Source organism: Mirounga leonina, unplaced genomic scaffold (assembly GCF_011800145.1).
Source record: "Mirounga leonina isolate KUSES-001 unplaced genomic scaffold, KU_Mleo_1.0 Mir_82, whole genome shotgun sequence".
NCBI lineage: Eukaryota > Metazoa > Chordata > Mammalia > Carnivora > Phocidae > Mirounga > Mirounga leonina.
The window spans coordinates 20,600,809-20,616,457 of NW_023270825.1; positions in this window are offsets into that span (position 1 = coordinate 20,600,809).

Below are 15,649 nucleotides of genomic sequence, written 5' to 3' on the forward strand. Positions count from 1 at the left end.
AAGATGAATTTAGGAAATTATAGAGCATGATGATGCTTCCAAAGAGCTTCTAGAATTAAAATCCCCACAGCACTGAAAGCCTGAAAATGACTCTTCCTTTCCTAGATCCCTAAAGCAGGACTTGGGGTACACTGATGTGGTGGTGTCAGTTGGAACAAGTTGATTTCCTAGAGCTAGAGTGTTGGGGAGAGTCAGCTAGTGGAAACTGGTTTTCATGAAAACCAAGAACCTCTCAAATGAAAACCAAAACTGAGCTGAGTTCTCAGTACAGCTCTGGTTTTTGGAGACCTTTCTTCTTCTCTGCCTGTGTGCCTTAACAGCTTCCTACTCATAATTAGAAGGGTAGCAGAAATAATAGCCAACATGAATTGAGCATATTCTATGTGAAAGACTCTCCCATAATAAATTTATACATGGTATCTCATTAAATCCTCACTACAGTCCATGAATATGTGTCTTTATCATCTCTACCATACAAATAAGGAAACTGAGGTTTTGAAAGGTTAAGTAACTTGTCCGTCAATACACTGGAGGTTTAATCTAGAACTTGTTAAGCTATACTGCTTCCATTCTTCATTCCCTGTGGAAGGATCTGGGAGATAATGTAGTGGAAAGATCTAGGAGAGGAGAGAGAAGCAGAAGGGCCAACTCTCAAGAGAACACTTGGGTACTATGTAGGTTGAATGGAACCTCCCATACGGTTAGGAATGCCTCCTAACAATGTCCATGCTCACGTCCTAATCCTCAGAACCTGTGAATATATTACCTTATATGACAAAAGGAACTCTGCAGGTATGATTAAATTAAGAATCTTATGATGAGAAGATTATCCTGTATTATCAGGGTAGGTTCAATGGAATCACAAGGGTCTTTTCAGAGGAAGGTGGGAGGGTCAAAGACAGAGAGAGAGAAAGATGGAAAGATGTTACACTGCTTTGAAGACAGAGGAAAGGAGCTGTGAGTCAGGGAATGCAGGCAACCTCTACAAAGTAGGAAAGACAAGGAACAGATTCCCTCCAAGAGCCTTTAAAAGGAGCTCAGCCCTGCTCACACCTTGATTTGGTTTCTTCTGACCTCCAGAATTATGTAATGAATACATGGTGCTTAAAGCCACTAAATTTGTGATAATTTGTTTACAAGAGCAACAGGAAATTAATACAGGTGCCTTTACAAAGAAAATGCATGGTTTTTTGTTTTTGTTTTTGTTTTCATGCAAATAACATTCAGGTTTGTTTGCCTTCCAGCCCCTGGCAGAAGCAACTCAAAGCTGCCTACTTCAGACTCTGGGTGGGAAACACCTAGCCTGCCTCATGTGGCAGTCACACCTCTGCCTCCCCCAGCACACGTAGCACAAGTCTGGCACCCAGAATTCTTTTCGAAATTGCTGAAACCTTTAGTTCCTTGGTGCTCCAAGCTTTCACAGCAGTTACTTATTCACATGTATTGTAGTTTCAAGGCCTTGTAACTTTTCTGATTTCACGTCTCCCTCTTCCAGTGACTTACACTCCTCAAGAGAAGGTATCATCTTGTCTTTTTCTCATTTCTGCTTCTCCAGCATACCACCATCCATGGTAGTGGTATCCAAGTATGGGGGTGGGGGGTGGGAGGGGGCCGTGGGAAAAAAGGAGCATGGGAAGATGGCCCAAAGCCCATCCATATTTAATGGTGAATTCCTCAAGCCAAGTATGTGCTTCACCCTCACATAATCTGCCCTGAGAAACAGCTATCTCTATCCCAAGGTGGAAAGTGATTGCTACTGTCCCCACACCATCCTCAGACTTACATCTTCTGTCTCACTGTGACCCATTCTGTATTAAAAAAACTAAGTCTATAGAGCCTGAATTATGATATTTCTTGTGTAAAAAACAAACAAGATTTGTGGTATCTTTTTGTCTAAGCTTTGAAACTGATTTCTATCTGTGGGATCTGAAATGAATTTGACACTTGGATTTCAGCTGACCCTTGGATTTCAGCCATTTGAAGTAAATGTCCTTTTGTCTGGAAAATCTTACACTATTTCTGCCCAAAGAAAGCCTCCATCTCAGAAGTTCTCTAACAGTTACACTATGCTCACTGATTTGGTACCAATTTTATATATCTTGCATTGGGGGGCATCTTAGTGTCTTTTCTTTTTTTTTTTTTTTTAAGATTTTATTTATTTATTTGACAGAGAGAGACACAGTGAGAGAGGGAACACAAGCAGGGGGAGTGGGAGAGGGAGAAGCAGGCTTTCCGCTGAGCAGGGAGCCCGATGTGGGACTTGATCCCAGGACCCTGGGACCATGACCTGAGTCAAAGGCAGATGCTTAACGACTGAGCCACCCAGGCACCCCCTTAGTGTCTTTTCTTAATGCCTAATGTCTCTCTAACTAGAGACAAAGCCAATTGACATCTCTGGAGGGACTCCTGCATGTCAGGCACCATGGTAGACTCTGGGGATGGAGTGACTTGAAAAAGCCACTGTTCCGTCTCACATGGAGTTGACAAAAAACAAGAATCAAGGTTTTTTTTTGTCCCTTCGTACCCTTCCCATCCCCTCCACAGAGCCTAGCACAGAGAAAGTGCATGACCTATTTGTGTTTGTGGATTGGCTTCTTGACCAAAATAGATAATAGGAGATCGAATCATGGACATATTACACCTCACGTGGTTAACTAAAACCACAAGGATTACAGGTAATCAAGCCCAAATCTTTGATTTTCTAGATGAAGACACTGAAGCACAGATAAATAAAGTTACACAACAAAATACACAACTAGGGACAGGATGAAGGTTGTATCCCTGTCTTCTGGCTCCTAATCCAGTGTGCCTTCTAATTGGAGGTGACAGTTATACTAAATTCTGGGGACAGCTCAGTTTGACTCAGCCTGAACTTGCTACAAACAGGTCAGTTTGACTCAACCTGAACTTGCTACAAACGTTCACTAAGCTGTGCACATGTCTGATGACACCCCCAGTCCTTACCCACGCCCGTCCCCTCACTGTCATTCTCTTGGCAGTATGAAGCTGCAGCTGGTACTAATGACCTTCAGGGTCCCTGGCAAGCAATTTATTTCATTTTTTAAAAAATAAAGGAAATGTTAATATCACAAGATCTATGTCTAAAATGCCCCTGGGCAAGTTTCCTCTCTGACTTTATTCTCTCTCATTTTCAACTTCCTTTTTTTTTTCCTTTCTCCACGTCAAGCTGTCAGGATGACTTTGATCTTGGAGACACGTGTCTTCTCCTTCCCTGACTCTGACAGAGCTCCCACCGGCCATCCTGAGACAATTCCACAGAAACCCATTAATTCTTTCACGTCTAAGATCAGTCCCTGTGCTCTGTCCACTGGGGCAGGGAGTGTCCCCAGCACAAAAGATAGGTGTAACTCCAAAGAAAAGTGTAAGTGCATACGCATATCAATTGGCCTTAAAAACCTAAAGCAGTTTGTTTTCATAGACCCAAGATCACCGTCTCCCACACTTACTATTTTAAGACAACCTTTGGAAATCAACTTTCATATCAAGCCGAAAACATAGCAAATAGAGCTCTGTGTGTTATTCAGAACAGTAGCTGCACATCTGAGCTGTGGCCCAATTACTTCCAGTTGGTAAGAATTTCATTTCAGATTATGAGGACATGGTTTCAGGTTAGGGAAGTCCTTCGGTTACAGGCAAATGGAGCAACTTGAAGGGATATTGCCCCTTTTAACCTTCCATTTTCATAAACAGTATAGTTAATTCTGGGTAATAAAAATGTGAAGTTTAATCAATGGCAAACAAACATTTTGGCAGGAAACTGAAGATGGTTTACCGGTGAGGACTAAACAAAAAGTATTATCTGTTGACCAGTCGACCCCTGCCAAGTTTTCTTCACACCTTGGTTCTTACCTCTCCTGCTCCACCCCCCTCCCCCCACCCCCTACCCCTCTCCAACCCTTACTCCTCCACCCCCCTCCCCCATCTGCTCCAGAGGACATGTGAGGACAGGAGAGAAAAGGAGAGAGATGCAGACAAGAATCAGAAGAACTGGATGATTGCCTTACAAATAATGAACTTCTATTTGTAAATTACCTACTTTTTGAGAAATTTCAGTTCATTTAAAATGTTTAATAGATGTGAAGAGCTCTGAGTTCTATAGAAGACAAGCAATGAAGACAAAATATCTTTGAAAACAAACAAGAGAGGGGAAACATCCATCACATGCTTGCCCTTCCATCTTCCAAGAAGTTGCAGTCCTGGGAGGGGAACCATAATTTTTATTTGAAAACTTCTCAGGATGGTTCTTTTGTATTTTCCCTTTCTTTCTTCACAGATCACAGCAGTAATTTTCTTTTATCATCACCTATTTATAGTTTTCTTTTCTCAAAACCTTGGCCAGAAGGAAACTGGGCAGAAAGCATTTCTTTCAAAAGCCATGTAATTTTGTAGCACTGTTCAAAACTATTAAGTACAATCGTAAGATGCAAAAAAAAAAGGAAGAAAGAAAGAAAAAAGAAATAACCCCAAACTTGTTTGACTCTTTTTTTTTATGTGGTCTGTTCTACCTTAAGAAGTGAAAGCCAAACAAATATTCTCCTCCTGCCCCCAGAATGGCTGTAGATAGAAGCACCACTCAAATACTATCTTTCCTATTCAGAAATGAACATGCCCCAGTAAAGGAAAACACTCAGTATAATGAAGTTGGCATAAATCTCACTCCTGTTTCCTATATCTCAGACATTTCACTGGAGTTTCAAAATACTCTGGAAAGATTGGCGTGTATATGGTCAAGATTTAGAGACCTGTCAACTAACAACATCCCCCTGGCATTTAGTCATTTCTTTTGGACCCATAGTAGAGTGGTTAAAAGATTATTTGTAGTCAGACATATGTGACTCGACATTCTGCCTCTACCTCTTGCTAATTTGATGACCTTGGGGAAAAATACTTGGCCTCTCTCAGGCTCAGTGCCCCATTCATAAAATAAGGATAATTTAGATCTTAGCAAATAGAAAAGGCTTAGCAGAGTGTGACCACTTGAAGCACAAACAATGCTTATTCCCTATTGTACTGCCTTGTCCTGGGCTTGCACACAAGAAGGTGATACTTCACAGGCTACTATTAGTTTGGACCATGTGACTGAGTTCTGGACAATGTGATGTGGATAGGTCATTTCAGTCACTTCCAGACCTGGCTATAAAAGTTCTCTCTTCCTCCAGATCTCTTCATGACAAGCCTCGAAGTCAGATACAAGCCTAAGCTCCTGTCAGCTTGGGTACTCAGGAGGCTCAGAGCCCCCCAAAACCTGCATTCTTTGAAGGAAATCCCTATGATAGATAAAGAGGAGAGGGAGCAGGAGTATGCAGGCAAACCTTCAGACCATGATGCAGGTTGGGTCTGACACCCAGAAGGGAGAGGGGGAAGGGAGGAAGGCTGGGTTGCAGGAGTCTCACATGGTGGTACAGCTCTGTGAAGATCTAGGTCAGGTGATACAGAGCTCCCAAGCAAAGAGTGCCCCCCACCACAGAGGAATCCTGTATTGGGCAGAAATATCCCTACTGTCCTCAGTCACTGGCTAGGAGCAACCCAGGAATGGGGTGGCCTCAGCATACATAGCACAGTGGATCACACACGTATAGCAGCTGGAGGTCATCAGCTCATATATTCCTTGTCTTGGGATGCCTTTTGAAGGGGGATCTGAGTAGTGCACCACCAAAGCTGCCACAAACCCTCAATAAGTACTAGCTATTTTTTACCATCCCATAACCCTTTGCCTCTCTCTATCTCCCTTTGATGGCATTAATCCAAGATGTCTGCTCACTAGAAAGTAAGCTTCTTGAGGGCATCATCAATGACTTACTCATCACTATATGTCAGTGTTTGGTTGGTATATAGCAGGCACTTAATAAATGCCAAATGATGGAGTAAGTGACTGAGTGACAGAGTATGAATCCTTGAAGGAGTAGAGGTAAATCTGAGGAGGTTAATGTTGAGGGGAACTAATTCTGAGCATCGTGGGCTACTTCATCCAGAGAGATTACTCCCCCCACCCCACCCCCCACACCTAAAGTCGGGATTTCAGGGCTGGGCCCAGTGGAATACATTTGTATGCTCCGAAGGACCTAAGGTTATGGAGAATGGGCAATGCAGTGACATCCCCATCCCCTCACGCTGAGAAGCTCTATGCAGCTCTCTTGGGGCTTTAGATTTGCTGCATTTGGCTAGGAAAGGTAGGATAAAGTGGGAGAGACAAGAAGAGGAAAGATGAAGAAGCAGATAAAATGGGAGAGAGGGAGCAAGATGGTGGAGGAGTAGGAGACCTGGATTTCGTCTGGTCTCAGGAATTCAGCTGGATAGGGATCAGACCATTCTGAACACCTACAAACTCAACAGGAGATCGAAGAAAAGAATAGCAACAACTCTCTGAACAGAAAAGTGACCACTTTCTAGAAAGTAGGACGTGCGGAGAAGTGAATCCGAGGTGATATTTAGGATAGATGGTGGGGGAGGGGGCCTCTGTCGGCCACTTCTGGGAAGTGATAGAGCCGTGGAGCACAAAATCGGAACTTTTAGAGTCTGCTCCGCTGAGGGACTTCGCTCCAGTGGCTAAGCGGGGGGTGGAACCCTCGTGGGACAATGTGGTCTCAGGACCCTCAGGATCACAGAAAGACGGGGGGTGCCTGAGTGCGGCAGAGCTCCCAGGTATCAGAGTGGGGAAGCCGGCTGCAGAGACAGAGCCGAGGAGCGGGCTCTCAGCTCGGGGTTGCCATAAACCGTGATCCGCGGCACAGTCGGGCCACTGCTCCTCCAGCAGGGACCCAAAAAGCGGCAGATCCGGGGAGACTCACCTTCCTTCCCCGGGAGGAGTGGCGCAGGAGCTCACTGCAGGGATCTGCTGGGTTTGGAGACTCTGCATGGGGTCAGGTGCCAGAGATAGAAACGCGCAGTCACAGGGCAGGTGAGCACTGAGTGCGGCCGGAGACCGGGGAGACAGGAGTGACTGACTGCTTTTCTCTGGGGGCTCACTGAGGAGCAGGGCCCCAAGTTCTCGGCTCCTCCGGGGCAGAGATTGGGAGGCTGCCATTTTTACTCTCGGCCTCCAAAGCTGTACGGAAAGCTTGCAGGGAACAAAAGCTCCTGAGAGCAAACCCGAGTGGATTACTTAGCCCGGACCAGGCAAGGGCGGGGCAATTCCACCTCCGGCAAAGACTTTTGGGAACCACGGCAGTAGGCCCCTCCCCCAGAAGATCAGCAAGAACGGCTAGCCAAGACCAAGTTTACTGATCAATGAGAACAGCAGAACTCCAGCACTAGGGGAATAATGCACATAGAATCCATGGCTTTTTTACCATGACTCTTTAGTCTTTCAAAGTTAATTTTTTTAAACTATTTTTTTTTTAATTTTTCTTTTTCCCTTTTTCAACCAACATCTTATCAATCCCTTTTTTAAAAAACATTTTTATTTTTCATTTTTAGAGTCATATTCTATCCCTTCACAGTAGTTACCCATATTTTTGGCATATATATATAAGTTGTTCTCTCTTTAAAATTTTGAGATAGTTTCTTCTAACAGATCAAAATATACCCTAAATCTGTAGTGTATGGTTTTGTTCTACTCTCCTGCCTGATCACATTCTCTCCCTTTTTTTTTATTTTTTTCTTTTTTTAAATCCTCTTTTCTTTTTTCAAACAACTTCTTATCAATTCCTTTTATAAAATTTTTTATACTTTTCATCTTTACAGTCATATTCCATCCCTTCACCATATCAACCCTTATTTTTGTACATATATAAGTGTTTCTTTCTTTAAAATTTTGGGAGGCACCATCTTCTAACAGACCATAATACACCCAAAATCTAGTGTGTGGCACTGATCTAGGCACCAGCCTGATCATATTGGATCATATTCTGGGTTTTTTTGTTTTGTTCTGGGGTTTATTTGTTTTTCTCTTTTTGTTTTTCTTTTTTTTTTTTTTTTTTTTTGCATTTCCTTTTTTCTTTCTTCCCCTTTCTTTTTCCCCCGGCTTCAGGTCTTTTCTGATTTGTTTAGAGTATATTTTCTGGGGACGTTGTTACCCGGTTAGGATTTTGTTCTCTCATTAATCTATTCTCCTCTGGACAAAATGACAAGACGGAAAAATATCACCTCAACAAAAAGAACAAAGGTAGTACTGACTGCCAGGGACCTACTCAATACGGACATTAGTACAATGTCAGATCTAGAGTTCAGAATCATCACTTTAAAGATACTAGCTGGGCTTGAAAAAAGTGTGGAAGTTATTAGAGAAACGCTTTCTGGAGAAATAAAAGAACTAAAATCTAACCAAGTCGAAATCAAAAAGGCTATTAATGAAGTGCAATTAAAACTGGGGGTGCTAACTGCTAGGATAAATGAGGCAGAAGAGAGAATCAGTGATATAGAAGGCCAAATGATGGGAAATAAAGAAGCTGAGAAAAAGAGAGATAAACAACTACTGGATCAAGAGGGCAGAATTCGAGAGATAAGCGATACCATAAGATGAAACAACATTAGAATAATTGGGATTCCAGAAGAAGAAGAGAGAGAGAGAGGGGCAGAACGTATATTAGAGCAAATTATAGCAGAGAACTTCCCTAATTTGGGGAAGGAAACAGGCATCAAAATCCAGGAGGCACAGAGAACCCCTCTCAAACTCAATAAAAATAGGTCAACACCCCGACATCTAATAGTAAAACTTACGAGTCTCATAGACAAAGAGAAAATCCTGAGAGCAGCTCGGGAGAAGAGATATGTAACCTACAAAGGTAGAAACATTAGATTGGCAACAGACCTATCCACAAAGACCTGGCAGGCCAGAAAGGACTGGCAGGATATATTCAGAGCACTAAATGAGGAAAATATGCAGCCGAGAATACTCTATCCAGCTAGGCTGTCATTGAAAATTGAAGGAGAGATAAAAAGCTTCCAGGACAAACAAAAACTAAAGGAATTTGCAAACACAAAACCAGCCCTACAAGAAATCTTGAAAGGGGTCCTCTAAGCAAAGAGAGACCCTAAAAGCAACATAGACCAGAAAGGAACACAGACAATATACGGTAACAGTCACCTTACAGGCAATACAATGGCACTAAATTCCTATCTTTCAATAGTTACCCTGAATGTAAATGGGCTCAATGCCCCAAGCAAAAGACACAGGTTATCAGACTAGATTAAAAAACAAGACCCATCGATATGCTGTCTGCAAGAGACTCATTTTAGACCCAAAGACACCCCCAGATTGAAAGTGAGGGAGTGGAAAACCATTTATCATGCTAACAGACACCAAAAGAAAGCTGGGGTGGCAATCCTTATATCAGACAAATTAGATTTTAAACCAAAGACTGTAATAAGAGATGATGAAGGACACTAGATCCTACTTAAGGGGTCTATCCAACAAGGAGATCTAACAATTGTAAATATCTATGCCCCTAACATGGGAGCAGCTAATTATATAAGGCAATTAATAACAAAAGCAAAGAAACACATGGACAACAATACAATAACAGTGGGGGACTTTAACACCCCCCTCACTGAAATGGACAGATCATCTAAGCAAAAGATCAATAAGGAAATAAAGACTTTAAATGACACACTAGACCAAATGGACTTCACAGACATATTCAGAACATTCCATCCCAAAGCAACGGAATACACATTCTTCTCTAGTGCCCATGGAACATTCTCCAGAATCGATCACATCCTAGGTCATAAATCAGGTCTCAACCAGTACCAAAAGATTGGGACCATTCCCTGCCTATTTTCAGACCACAATGCTTTGAAACTAGAACTCAATCACAAGAGGAAAGTTGGAAAGAACTCAAATACATGGAGGCTAAAGAACATATTACTAAAGAATGAATGGGTCAACTAGGAAATTAAAGAAGAATTAAAAAAATACATGGAAACCAATGAAAATGAAAACACAACTATTCAAAATCTTTGGGATGCAGCAAAAGCAGTCCTAGAGGCAAGTATATAGCAATACAAGCCATTCTCAAGAAACAAGAAGGTCTCAAGTACACAACCTAACCCTACACCTAAAGGAGCTGGAGAAAGAACAGCAAATAAAGCCTAAACCCAGCAGGAGAAGAGAAATAATAAAGATCAGAGCAGAAATCAATGAAATAGAAACTAAAAGAGCAGTAGAACAGATCAACGAAACTAGGAGCTGGTTCTTTGAAAGACTTAACAAGATTGATAAACCCCTGGCCAGACTTACCAAAAAGAAAAGAGAAATGACCCAAATAAATAAAATCATGAATGAAAGAGGAGAGATCACAACCAACAACGAAGAAATACAAACAATTATAAGAACATATTATGAGCAACTCTATGCCAGCAAATTAGATAACCTGGAAGAAATGGATGCATTCCTAGAGATGTATCAACTACCAAAACTGAACTAGGAAGAAATAGAAAACCTGAACAGACCTATAACCACTAAGGAAGTTGAAGCAGTCATCAAAAATCTCCCAACAAACAAAAGCCCAAGGCCAGATGGCTTCCCAGGGGAATTCTACCAAACATTTCAAGAAGAAGAATTAATACCTATTCTTCTGAAACTGTTCCAAAAAATAGAAATGGAAGGAAAACTTCCAAACTCATTTTATGAGGCCAGCATTACCTTGATCCCAAAACCAGACAAAGACCCCATCAAAAAGGAAAATTACAGACCAATATCCTTGATGAACATGGATGCAAAAATTCTCACCAAAATACTAGCCAATAGGATCCAACAGTACATTACAAGGATTATTCACCACAACCAAGTGGGATTTATTCCTGGGCTGGAAGGTTGGTTCAACATCCTAAAATCAATCAACGTGATACAATACATTAACAAAAGAAAGAACAAAAATCATATGATCCTCTCAATAGATGCAGAAAAAGCATTTGACAAAGTACAGCATCCTTTCTTGACCAAAACTCTTCAGAGTATAGGGATTGAGGGTACGTACTTCAATATCATAAAAGCCATCTATGAAAAACCTACAGCGAATATCATTCTCAATGGGGAAAAACTGAGAGCTTTCCCCCTAAGGTCAGGGCTGTCCACTATCACCACTGCTATTCAACATAGTATCAGAAGTCCTTGCCACAGCAATCAGACAACAAAACGAAATAAAAGCCACCCAAATCAGCAAAGAAGAAGTCAAACTCTCACTCTTTGCAGATGATATGATACTTTATGTGGAAAACCCCAAAGACTCCACCCCAAAACTGCTAGAACTCATACAGGAATTCAGTACAGTGGCAGGATATAAAATCAATGCACAGAAGTCAGTGGCATTCCTATACACCAACAACAAGACAGAAGAAAGAGAAATTAAGGAGTCGATCCCATTTACAATTGCACCCAAAACCATAAGATACCTAGGAATAAATCTAACCAAAGAGGCAAAGAATCTGTACTCAGAAAACTATAAAATACTCATGAAAGAAATTGAGGAAGACACAAAGAAATGGAAAAATGTTCCATGCTCATGGATTGGAAGAACAAATATTGTGAAGATGTCAATGCTACCTAGAGCAATCTACACATTCAGTGCAATCCCCATCAAAATACAATCCACTTTTTTCAAAGAAATGGAACAAATAATCCTAAAATTTGTATGGAACCAGAAAAGACCCCGCATAGCCAGAGGAATGTTGAAAAAGAAAAGCAAAGCTGGTGGCATCACAATTCTGGACTTCCAGCTCTATTACAAAGCCATCATCATCAAGACAGTATGGCACAAAAACAGACACATAGATCAATGGAACAGAATAGAGAGCCCAGAAATGGACCCTCAACTCTATGGCCAACTAATCTTCGACAAAGCAGGAAAGAACGTCCAATGGAAAAAAGACAGTCTCTTCAACAAATGGTGTTGGGAAAATTGGGCAGCCACATGCAGAAGAATGAAACTGGACCATTTCCTTACACCACACACAAAAATAGACTCAAAATGGTTGAAAGACCTCAATGTGAGACAGGAGTCCATCAAAATCCTAAAGGAGAACACAGGCAGCAACCTCTCGACCTCTGCCGCAGCAACTTCTTCCTAGAAACATCAACAAAGGCAAGGGAAGCAAGGGCAAAAATGAACTATTGGGACTTCATCAAGATAAAAAGCTTTTGCACAGCAAAAGAAACAGTCAACAAAACCAAAAGACAACCGACAGAATGACATATCAGATAAAGGGCTAGTATCCAAAATCTATAAAGAACTTATCAAACTCAACACCCAATGAACAAAGAATCCAATCAAGAAATGGGCAGAAGACATGAACAGACATTTTTCCAAAGAAGACATCCAAATGACCAACAGACACATGAAAAAGTGCTCAACATCGCTCGGCATCAGGGAAATCCAAATCAAAACCTCAATGAGATACCACCTCACACCAGTCAGAATGGCTAAAATTAACAAGTCAGGAAACGACAGATGTTGGCGGGGATGTGGAGAAAGGGGAACCCTCCTATAGTGTTGGTGGGAATCCAAGCTGGTGCAACCACTCTGGAAAACAGTATGGAGGTTCCTCAAAAAGTTGAAGATAGAGCTACCATATGATCCAGCAATGGCACTAGTGGGTATTTATCCCAAAGATACAAATGTAGGGATCTGAAGGGGTACATGCACCCCTATGTTTATAGCAGCAATGTCCACAATAGCCAAACTGTGGAAAGAGCCAAGATGTCCATCGACAGATGAATGGATAAAGAAGAGGTGGTATATATATACAATGGAATATTATGCAGCCATCAAAAGGAATGATGTCTTGCCATTTGCAACAACGTGGATGGAACTGGAGGGTGTTATGCTGAGCGAAATAAGTCAAACAGAGAAAGACATGTATCATATGACCTCACTGATATGAGGGATTCTTAACCTAAGGAAACAAACTGAGGGTTGCTGGAGTGGGGGGTGGGGTGGGAGGGATGGGGTGGCTGGGTGATAGACACTGGGGAGGGTATGTGCTATGGTGAGCGCTGTGGATTGTGCAAGACTGTTGAATCACAGACCTGTACTTCTGAAACAAATAATACATTATATGTTAAGAAAAAAAAAAGAAGAAGATAGCAGGAGGGGAAGAATGAAGGGGGGGAAATTGGAGGGGGAGATGAACCATGAGAGATGATGGACTCTGAAAAACAAACTGAGGGTTCTAGAGGGGAGAGGGGTGGGAGGATGGTTAGCCTGGTGATGGGTATTAAAGAGGTCACGTTCTGCATGGAGCACTGGGTGTTATGCACAAACAATGAATCATGGAACACTACATCAAAAACTAATGATGTAATGTATGGTGATTAACATAACAATAAAAAAATTTAAAAAAAAAAGAAGCAGATAAAATGGAAGAGCATAGACTGGGGAGTAAAGAAGACTACAGGATGCTCCAAGGGTTTAGCATCCTGATCCAAAGCAGGGGAATATTTGGGTTGTGTGTAGGTACCCTGTAAAATGTGGCTTTTGGGGAGAGACTTCGGTCCAGACCTCCAATCCTGAATGAATGTGTGATTCCAGAAAACTCACTTAGCCTCTCTAGTACCAAGAAGCATGTTAAATGAAGGTCAGGATCACATTTGTTCCTGTTTATGCTCTATACCCGGTACCCGGCATGGCTCTGGGAACATGACACTCAGTTATGTCATAGTAAAGGTCTCAGAACTGGAGTTGGGCTGTCTGGATTTGAACCCTGGCTCTAACATTGACTGAATATGTGGCCTGAGGACCCATGAAACTCTTCTGCCTTGCTTCCTCACCTATAAAATAGTTACATGAATGGTATGGAGATTGAAGATTGAAATGGGCTGTTATGAAGGTTGAAAGGAATAATACAGGTAAGCACAAAAACAATGCCTGGCACATAACATGCACCAAATAAATGTTAGCTTTTATTATAATTATTGTTATTTGTTGTATGAGTGAATCTTCCAGACCTTCCATTGTCTCACCTGCAGAAGGAGACTAAACATCTACCCTGTACATTCATTCAGAGAATTCAGTGAGATAGTATAAATAAAAAGCTTCTTTCATTACTTGGCACAAAGTTGGTCTCAAGAAGGATCATTATTCCCAGTCCCATTCCCCCAAATCTTAACCCCAGCATCACTCTGAATTGAATTCTTCCCCTCAAAGGTCTTGTTCAAACCTGCCATAGCCCTTCCTAGGCCCCGGAATACATATCTGGGTGTCTCCATAGCACAGTCCTAAGCCCTGAGCCAGGATGCTCTAGAGCTTAGGATTGCATTTTAGCCCCTTCACTCTATGTACCAGCCACCCTGAGCTCTACCCAGCCATCAGAACTTCCCTCCCTCTGGTCTCAAGATAGGGACTGCAGGTTGTCAATGGTGCATTTTCTGGAAAAGAAGAAAAGCCTCAGCCAACACATCTTCCTTCCTGGCTTAGGTTCCTCAGTTGCTCTCTTCAGCTTCCATCCTTCACAGATGTGTGCATCGGGCTGCTTTCTGTAATGCATTCTTCATCAAATCTCTGCTTCTGGCTGAAGCATATTATGATGCAGCTTCTATGAAGAACATTATGCAAACCAATGTTGAATTCTACTCTATCTAAATCTCTAACCTCAGGACATTCTTCTAGAAGTGTAGCAGTCCCAAAGTCGATAGAGATCACAGCAACCAAAAATAGAGTCATCTGTTTCCATTGCAGAAGATACAAACCCTAGCAATGCTGTGCTTCCATTATAGATGAGCTTATGTTAAATGCTTCGGTGAATGCTAGACAGAAAGAGCAAGGGTTAAACAAGAGCCACATGGCTCAGATAGCTGGCACCAAGGTTTGTAGAGCACTGAGACCATCAACCCTGCCTCTCGGGAAGGAAAGCCCTTCCTCTCTCCTTATGGGGCCTCTATGATACAATGAAAATACCAGGACACACAGTCTTGCAGGTAAAAAAAATGTATCTCACTGAACGGTGGGCCAAATATGTGGATTTGAGTTTGATATTGATTAACAAGCCACAAAAAATCATCCCTATCTCAGATCCTGCTCAGTAGGAAAGGGCACGATAAGAACCAGTCAGTGGGTCTGAAAGACATGTAATAGCTACTTCTTCTCACCTTTCATTCTTGTACTGATTAGGTCCTTGGGGTGTTATCCCAGACATATATCTCTGAAGAGGGATTTGGAAGATAAAGTGTAGGGATTTCTCTTCTTTAAGTTTAATGATAAGGTGAAGAGTTTGAAAAAAAAAAAAAAAAGATAAATTTGAAAACGACCAGGAAAGCAAGACTTGTAAGTGGGCAATGCCTATATATACATATATGGGTATGGGGAGCAGGGGAGTGTCATTGGCTCCCCCAACAGGACACCTTCTAAGAAGACCAGTCATTTCCTTGTTGTTAAGTCCAACGGGCATTATTACCCTCGTTTTATGAGTCTTCCCCACAGCTTCAACAACATTGCATTGTAAAAAGGCACTCTTTTCTTTCTACTCTGACAGAATGATTTTGTCCTTTTACACAACTTTAAACATCATATGCCAATGAAAACCAAAAGTTAACAGCCCTAGTCCAGACTTGTCTGGTAAGCTCATACTCACGCCTCTACCTGGCTATCCTACAGGCACCTCATTCTCAGTGTGTCTGCTCTATACCAAACTCATGGTCATGTTGCTGCCTACCACCCTCCTTCTTCTCCTTCTGCCCTCCATCCAGCTGCATAAG